We start from the raw sequence: 9,776 nt of genomic DNA on the forward strand, positions 1-9,776 counted from the left end.
AAAAAAAAAAAAAAAAAAAAAAAACTATCTTCAGACCCCAGTAGTGAAAAATAAACAAACTAACTAGTTAATTTAATGTGACAAAGCTCTTGTCTTCCTGAAAATCTGTAATATTTAGATTCAGAGTTTTCTCTCACTGAAGCTGTAAACTATAAGCAGCCATCAGCTGGCTTGTATCCAGAACTGATGCTACCCTATAGTTACCATGTTCACACTGCACGTCCTTGTTAATAAATACACAATAGGTAAGCAAGTGAAAATTCTTGTTGATAACTCTTTTGATTTTGCTTTTTATATTTTTTTTGTTTTTCACTATAGCATATTTTTGTGTTTTTCCCTAGCAGACAGGCATAACTTTCCCCAGGTCTGTAAAGGAATCACGAACACGTCGAGTTTTGAGTACAGTAGAACCTTATTGCAGTGTACTACTTACTCCCCATTTGGTGACTTTAACAGACCAAAAAGCATTTTTCCCCTTAATACTACTCTAACATATGCAAAAAATAAAGGACAGATACATTATTAGGAGTGTTGGAGATGTGCAGGTTACTTAATATCTCTCTTTCTAACCTGAACTACCTCTTTTTTAGGCCATATACAAGGGAATTTTTAGGTAGGAGCATTTTATTTAATGAAAATGACTCCTTTCTTTAGTGTAGGCATCCTACTCAACCAGCAAATCCACGGAAGTACTTACATCCTCTGGAAGGGGAGAGCCAGACACAGGCTTTCCCAATCCAGTTCTGCACTATAGTATTTTCTTTTATTAAAAAGCTATGTTGGAAAGGTATATCTTATGCATTAGTACAACAAATATTTTGTGCATGACATTTAAAAGCCTTAAGCATGAATGTTTTCCTTACATAATTCCCAAATGCTGTATAGAGTGTATCTAAATTTGTTTCGGTTTTCTCAAATTAAAGAGTCTGGTTATTCTAGAGCTTTTGGAATTTTGAGAATTTTGCATGTCTCTAAATTTTCACCTTATAATTTCACAAGGCTAAGTAGCAGAGAAAACTTTTAGCCTCTGTGTCATTCAGACAGAAACTTGGTAATGCAGGTGTTGTATATATCTCTTAGATTAATTTAAGAGACATTTACTCAATCCCACCTGTAATTCAATTTATGAAAACTAAAATATCACCAGAGTAGAGAGTGAACGATGAATCACTGTCAACATGAGCAGGTTCACGTTACCCCAGAGTTACTCCACAGACACACCGAATCGTGGGGTGGTGACTGACACACACCATGCCACACATCTTGCCTATCTGAGACACAAGCCATGACCCAGAGGCTGTGGTCAACTCAGCCCCTTGTTGTCTAATTCAGTAATTTCTGCCTTTTACAATTTAGGATAGAAAAATCTATTACTATTAATTTTAATGTATGGTATACTTTTATTCTTTACCTATAAAAATCAAAACAACAACAAAAACCACCACCATCAAAGCAGTAGTCAGGATACTGTAAAGAGAGAAATCATTTCACTCAGTGCTACCTCTGTACGCTTTTCTTTTCATTCCTCACTCCTTTATTTTGGAGACAGTACTTCCTTACATCAATATGAAATATCTAGAAGTGATTAATCTTATTTCCAGTTGTTATAGTAATATGCTCGTTCAGAAGCTTGTTTTATGTTCTGTCTTCAAATTTCATTAGCTGCTTTTTTTTTTCTAGACACAAATCCGTGCTATTTTACATTTTTAAAAATATAAATTCCTCTAATGGAATTGACAAATAAGCAACTGCTCCAGGCTCAGTTTTGTGAGTCAAGGCTGGCACCTACTGGAGAAATAAACTTAATTCACAGCTGAAATTAAATTTTGCAATCACACCAAGCAGTATGTTTTGTGAGCTATTGTGATACTGATTTAATTTTAGTTAATAAGAAAATTTGTAAAATTATAAAATATCACTATTTATACACATATTGTCTAAGTTAAATTTAAAATATAAAAGCTACAAAATGTCCACAAAGTTCATGAAATTTAGTAAACCTACAAACTGCTATTTTGTCTGGATTCATTATTAAAATAAGGGATTTCAAAATATTACATTAAAAACTGTGGATAAAAAACACAAGGAATCCTCAAATTGAGAAACAATTTGAAGTCAGGTATGTTATTACATAGGGTAGTATCATCACTCATGTTTCTAAGGCTAGACTAGATAAATATTCAAAAATATGTTACCAATGTCTAATATAAAAAATACAATACGAAGTAGACAAAAATCATTTGTTAATCTTGGTTTTGTCTTCCAAATATGTTCTTACATATGTCTCCAGGTAGGCTTTCAAAGACTGTATAATTCCTCAACCCCCAAAAGAACTCTTTTCATACATTTTACAAGCAAGCCTTTTTACTCTCCAATGTACCCTACATTCATGTTTCCCTTAGGCTTTACTGCCACTCTTCTCAAAGTCACTACTTCTCACCAGCCTTTTCACTGGCCTACTTGCTTCCACAATGTAGGAGTGCTAGAATCCTGCGCTCAACACAGCACAGTAGTGTTTGTTTGTTTGTTTTCTGAAGGAAAAGGAATGGTTTCTCTACATAGGATATGTCTGGCACATTTTTAATCTTTCATATATGTATAGTTGTCATCACATTATAGCAATTATAGTTTGCATTAAAAAAATTCCAGCATAATAAGCTAATTCTCATATTCTCTCTCTCTCTCTCTCTCTCTCTCTCTCTCTCTCTCTCTCTCTCTGTCAACAGTTTTACAATATATAAGCAGGACTGGAGATTTAGCTCAGTGGTGCCACTGCCTACCTCATAAGTAGAAGGTCCCAAGTTCAATCCCCAATAAAAAAATAAATAAATAAGCAGTCAATCAGGTTAGACTTGTGATTAAAATTGATTATATTCATAACATATACAGTCTTAAGTTTTATATCATCTTAGCAGAGAAAATTATTTTTATAATTATGACTCCACAGATTTTTCACTCTAGGAGTAATAAAGATTTACATGTTAATTATTTGTCTCCAGACTTTTTCATTAAGAAGTGGGACATCTAAATTACAGCTGTCAAATATTACTCTGAAATTTCAGAATACTTGTAACAGCTTATTGAGGTATAATTGACAGCCAAAAAACTGAATATATTTAAAGTGTACATTGATAAGTGTTGGCATGTTTAAGCACCCATGAAATCATTACCAAAATCAATACTACGAGCATATTTCTAACCACCAAAATATTCTTCAAGCCATTTTCTAATCACTGACTCTAAACCCTTACCACCTCCCTCAGTGCTACATGGAAAAGTGATTAGCTTTCTAGTGTTATAGGTTAGTTTTTTTGTGGAAGGAATTGTCAAGTGACATGCACATAGAGACAAACTGAAAGGAAGTCAAATAATAAAAAGTTTATTTTGTCAAGTAAAGGTCAATCACACTAAGAACACTGCCAGTGATCGACCTACTGGGCTGCAGCTTCCTCTTTTATATGTTTTACAGTTGTGATCTCATTCAGGTGGTTACATTTCATTTCCTCAGTTCACATTACCCATGTACAAATTACAGTAAAAAGACAGTTAACTTTAACCCAGATGTAACAATTCCTTGTCGTTAGGGAGCTTAATATTCATCTAGCTATCTATTCTAGTGCACAGGAAGGGGTTGTTCAAGGCTAGGGATGAGGTCAGATGTCCCACTTCATGGTCAATGCCTCCTGTGTCTGTTAATTTTGAACTATACAAAGCAGATTGCTATTAGAGAAAGTAGAAGTCATTTTACATTTCCCTAACATTTTGTATGTTTTCAGATTATTTATAAAAGTTCTCTGTATCATTCCTCCCTTTGTTTTTAGGGTAATGCCTTAACGCTCATTGAATTCATACCAGTTATATTCAATGGATAGCTGAATAAGGGGTACATAGTAAGCTTTATTAGCTCTAAGGGCAGGTCACCCATGATGCCAATTGCCGGATAAATCATCATGGTGAGTGTTGCGCAAATCTAGCAATCAGAGGCCAGTTCCTGGTCTGCTGTAGCAGCAGTGAATGAGTTCCCTCAATTAAATCCATCATATCTACTTCTGTATAATTCTTTGGATGCCCTTTTAAGATATTTTGTATTTCCTGCAGCACAGGAGTTTTCCCTATTTCTGAAGGGGGGCTCTTCCAGACCATTTTAACCTGTAGAACCATCTTTTTAACCTCTGAAGCTCAAGCCTAGCAGTTGACTCATACCTAATATAAACATGAAAAGCTATCTTTTGTTGCCTCTTGTTTTCTAAGGCCAAGCCACACACAATTTTAAAGCATTACATTGTCCCTGTTTACAGTTATTCAATTGCTGATATTTCTGGTCACAGCAGAACTATTTAACCATATTTGAGTTTCATCTGAACAATGCATCATTTTTTGTGTATATCGCCTACAGCAAATAGGATACCAGGGTTTCCATAATTTTTTTTTTTTTGGACAGACATCAAAAAGAAGCATGAGTGGATGTCCCTCCAGTTCCCATTTAACAGTTTTAAAGGCTACATATTCTTTATCAAATTTTTCATCTTTAGGTTTATAAAGCCTTAATGCAAAAACAAAATAACGGGGTGAAGGGAGGATAGGGAAAGGGGAAAAAATGAGAACCGAAACTTGTCATGTAAAGGCACAAGATCCCAATAGTGAATGTAACTGTACTGTATACCTGAAATGTACCAATAAACTCAATTAAAAAAAATTCAAAACCATTTGACACAATAAAAGTCCATAATGTCTTGATTGCATTCCTCATTCTTCAGCCATGGCTGGACTCACCAGCTTCTGGTGTGGTGAGAGCAGGGCCTTGATTGTGTTGTCTCCTGGAGTTCTCAGTCACTTCACTCCAGAGTGGTGAATCCATAGTTGGATTTTAGCCATCTTGACAGCTGTGGGAGTAACTACAAGTGCCTCATATGGTCCTTTCCTTATAGGTCGCAAAGGGGTCTTTTGCTAATTTTTAACATAAACTCAGTCCCCTGAATTTATCTAATGGGCAGGGGTTAGCACAGGGAGGACCTCTTTATATGAGTATTTTATATCAGCTAGGGGTCTTTGTATCTCCATCTGAAGTTTCTGTTTAGCTGCCTTTTTGGCTTCTATATCTGCCTTAGCATTGTCTTTTGCTATTGCATCTTTTCCTTTTTGGTGGCCAGAGCAATGCATTACTGATACTTTACCAAGTCCCTACATTGTTTCCAATAACTGTATTACTTCCTTTTTATTTTTATTCTGTTTACCCTCCACTGCAAGAAAACCATGCTCTTTGCATGGATATGTAAAGTGACAAAGTCATATTGGGAATCTGTATGAACATTTACCCTCCTTCCCTTTTGCCCACTGGAGTACCTGTATAATAAGCGCCCAAAGCTTCACTCGCTGAGCTGACCATCTGGTGAGGAGGGGTCCTACTTGGATCATTTCATCTTGAGCTGCCACTGCATAGCCAGCATAGCATACCTCATTGTATATGAAGCTGCTCCCATTCATGAACAGGATGAAATCAGCACCAGGCAGCAGGGTTTGCCGCAGATCCAGTCGACTTGAGAACAACTCATCAGTGACACTGAGGCAGTCGTGGTCATGGGGCAGGTTTCAAGGGCAAGAAGGAAGTGGGATTCAAAGTTTTAACTGGAACAAAATGTAGGCAGAGATTCTCACAGATGAGGGCCTGATATTGTGTGACTCTCTTATTCAAAAGTCACTGATGTCCTCTGTTATTCAACAGTTGTAGGAAGGCATGGGGAACCTGAACAGTCAATCTTATCCTATGGCTAGCTTGTCAGCCTCCTTAATCAGCATAACTGCAGCTGCCAGAGATCATAAATAAGGGGGCCATTACTTTTAATAAACCTTTGTTTTCTACAGAAAAAATTATATTTTGAAGATGACCATTAAAAACATATCACAATAACATATTTAAAATTTAATCCTTTGATTATAATCAATGTAAACACTTTATTATAACATATTTAGCGATGTTTATTTGGGTTTATATCTTCACAGGCGGCTATGAAAATTACTGGGGCTCCATTACTGAGCAAAGGCCAGAATAAATTTTTCTGAGCAGCTGCCTTTTTACTTCACCAACAGGAGTCTATCCAAACTTAAAAGTTTATATTTAAATATCTGACAATTTTTTTAACTTATAAAACCAGGTTGTAGAAATTAACAATTTATTTGTATCTCTGATGTAGTTTTGATAAAAAATATATTTGGGCAAACACTTTCAAACAATTGGACAGATACAGACAAACATATAAAACAATTTATGAAACTAGTGTGCACTCAAATATATTTGACCAATTGATTTGTAACATCTCTTTTATTTAAGACTAGTCAAAACTTTTGGAGGTCAATTAACGAGATCTCCTATAAAATTAGAATCAGAAGGAATGAAAGCTCTTTATGACTATAAATGTAAACCTTTCATAAAAAACTTGAAACCAACAAGCAAACATACATATTTTCTTGATAAATCACTTCCGCATACCTCCTTAATGTACCTAGGCCTTCTGGTCTTGTATATCTTTCTTTATCCTTCTAACAAAACAAACATACAAAATCCTTTCATGTCAAAAGTATATCTCTTTTACTTATAGCTCTCTTAATATTTTCCACTGTCTCACTTACTATAAACTTGCTATATATAACAAACTTGTTTTCAGCTTTTAAAATTCTAAAGTGTCCCATTTTTTTCTTCTGTTCTCAGATTGCTACATTTTAAAATTTTACTGGCTGACAATAGAACAGTATTATCCTTAAATTCTTCATCAACAAAGCAATGAAAATAGCAAGTTAGCCCTATAATCACAATTCAAGAAGTTGCAGTACACAAGAAACAAATTTTTTAAGCACATTATTCAAACATCAACTCAAATTGAAACAAAGATACATTTATCAAACAGTTAAAATTTGTAACTTGCTTTCTCTTATAAAATCTCTTGATGTCTGGTAAAACACAGTTGTAGTTTCTCTGGCTTTGTTTTGGATTCCAGACCTTTGCAGACAGCATTAGGCTGATAACACAGTGCTGGCCTTGGTGCTCTTAAGCCTGGAGTATTTTTTCTCTCTATTTTGCTGTATGCTTTTCAGAGCTTTCCTAGCTGTTTTCAATCAAAGATTTATTTTCTCATTTTAGTTCTTTCTAATCTGAGTGTAATCCCTGTTCCATCCTATCTGAGCCTGACCATGGTTTACCATCTGCAACCCCCAGTGCAGTAAGGCCAAGCAATTCTCCTCGTATTTTTGCCCCTACCTCCTCTTGCACCTGTAATCTTAGCAACTCAAGTGGAAGGCAGCTTGACCTCCTCCAAAGCGATAGCACTGGGGTTTGCTTGTAAAAATGTCACAGTTTCTGAGAGAGGCAAGTCCTCAATGTGAAAAACAACAGATTTGGCAAGCAGTTGTTCTAAGACCAAAACTACACAGTTCTCATCAGCAGATGATTGCCATGGAGCAGGAGTTGAAGAGGCTCCCAGATTGGGTTGTTCAGCCTCCAAAACAGAGCACACAAGGCTCCAAGTTATCAAAGTCTCAGTTAAAAACAAAGGGAGATAGATAACTCTTCCTTTGTCTAGAGTTTTTTTGGGGGATCAATTCTGGCTTAGCTGAGGCCACATGGCTTCCTGAGTGTCTCTCGGTCTTAATTTTACCCCACCCTCCCCCACAAAGCCTTTATCAAAATTCTGAATTATGCACTCAAGAACAGTTGGTTTAGCATTTGCTTGTCCCATGATCACAAGATATTCCCTTGTCCAGTGACACAGAATAAAGGGTGGGTATCGCTCACACACATGCCACTCTGGTTGTGGGGTCTCTCAACCACTATCAGCCACGTCAGAACTAAGGGACACTGTTGCATTAGTGTTCCATTTTGTTCATATTAGAAGCTGGCCACAGAATCATGGAAACGGGCCACACACAAGCTCCGCAATTTGGGGAGCGATCTTTAAGCAGAAGCAAACCCTTGCCTTTGTCTTGGTGTACAGAAGAGGCTACCGATTGCTTTCATACCTCGTGCCACTCACTCTCCTAACTGAATCTCTTTCACACACACAGTCACACAAGAAGTTAACACATTCCCTCCCTAGGGCCCCTTACAAAGCACAACGTAAAGCACAATAACCAACTGAGGGCAATCAAAACCCTCACAAATGGCAAAGAGTAAGGATGATTAGGCCTGCACTCTATATTTTGCCCAAATTGAGGATTTCCTCACAAATGGCAGAGAAGGGAGGCTAATCAGGCCTCCTATCTGTAATCTTCCCAAACTTCAATTAAGAACCAAAACAAGGGCCGGGGATTTAGCTCAGTGGTTCCACTGCCTGCCTTGCAAGCACAAAGACCCAAGTTTGATCCCTGGTAAAAAAAAATAAAAAACAACAACAACAACAAAAAAGAAGCAATACAAACTAGGGGTTTCCCAGTGAATCTCACCATTCAGATGATTTCACTCACTTGCCTTCCTTCTGCTGTCTCTGAGCAATCTACTGCCTGGGATCTTGCCTGCAAGTCCTAGAAAGGGAACCCAGGAAATCCCAAGGGCATGCCTCTTCCCTTCTGAGGAAACAGGTGGCTGCTCCCTCCAGTAGGACTCAGGTCAGAGCCCAATATGAGCCATGTCAGTTAACCCTTTCCTTCCTGGCCAATGCGCCAAATGCTGGGGAAGGAATTGGCAAGGGAAAGACACAGAGAGACAAGCTGAATGGAAGTCAGATAATACAAAGTTTATTTTGTCAACAAAAGGTCAATCACACTAAGAGAAGCACCAGTGTTTTACAGCTATGATCTCGTTTTATTTTCTCAGATCACATTACCCATGTGCAAATTACAGTAATAAGACAGTTAACTTTAACCCAGATGTAACAATTCCTTGTTGTTAGGGAGTTTACCTTAAGAATCATCTAGCATTTATTCTAGCACACAAAAAGGGGGTATTCAAGGTTAGGGATGAAGCCAAATGTCCCACCTCATGGTCAATACCTCCGGTGTCTGTTAATTTTGAACTAAACAAGCAGACCGCTGTTAGAGACAACATAAGTCATTTTATATTTTCCTAAAATTTTGTAGGTTTTTAGATTATTTACAGAAGTGCTCTATATTAATTTGGATTTTCTAGAAGTTTAATAAGTGACAGCATACAGCTTTTGACTAACTTCTTCATTCAGAAAATTTACTTTGAGAATCATGTTTAAGGTACTATGTGTTGATGGAAAACTAATTTTCATTGCTGAGTAATATGCTATTTTATGGAAAAATACTAGATGCTATTTACCCATTCACTTGTTTTTAGGTATTTCAGTTGTAATTTTTGTAAATTTCTATATTAAATATATTTGGTTTCACTTTCCTTGTGTAAAAATATACTAGTGAAATTTATGGTCATATGGTATGGTTATACTGAATTAAAAAACAAAAACTGCCGGACCATTTTCCTCCACATACCAATGGACTCTCCATGTGATCAGAATACTTTATTTTACTAAGTATTCCACTAAGCATTTAGCAATAAATCACTACATTATCTCCTTCATGAGTGTGGTTGATTAACTAATAGTCATCTTGGAACATCCAACTGAACTGAATCAGCATAGTTGAGTGTGGAAGATCCACCTGAGGGTTGTTACCGAAGGGGTAAGAAGAGAGCTGTAAGTGAAGATCATAGGCTATTGAGTCTCTAGGAGAAGCTAGCTGTGGGTGGTTCTCCTAACGGAAACTTGACTGTTTTCTCCTTAGAGGAGCTCGGGGCCTCCCTGTCACTGGAAATGGCTGCTGTTCTC

The 9,776-nt window shown here is 36.8% G+C and overlaps 1 long non-coding RNA gene across 1 annotated transcript in view; it reads right to left on the minus strand.

Annotated features, from left to right (window-relative positions):
- LOC104859054 overlaps positions 1-8,503 on the minus strand; it is a 21,613-nt gene extending 13,110 nt beyond the window's left edge. The window contains exon 1 of the long non-coding RNA XR_779279.1: positions 8,434-8,503. This is a non-coding gene — a long non-coding RNA (uncharacterized LOC104859054). The remainder of the gene's footprint in view (positions 1-8,433) is intronic.
- Positions 8,504-9,776: the final 1,273 nt, after the last annotated feature.

The sequence above is a fragment of the Fukomys damarensis genome, unplaced genomic scaffold, assembly GCF_012274545.1.
Source record: "Fukomys damarensis isolate Sample0158 unplaced genomic scaffold, DMR_v1.0_HiC HiC_scaffold_5, whole genome shotgun sequence".
In the NCBI taxonomy this organism is placed as follows: domain Eukaryota; kingdom Metazoa; phylum Chordata; class Mammalia; order Rodentia; family Bathyergidae; genus Fukomys; species Fukomys damarensis.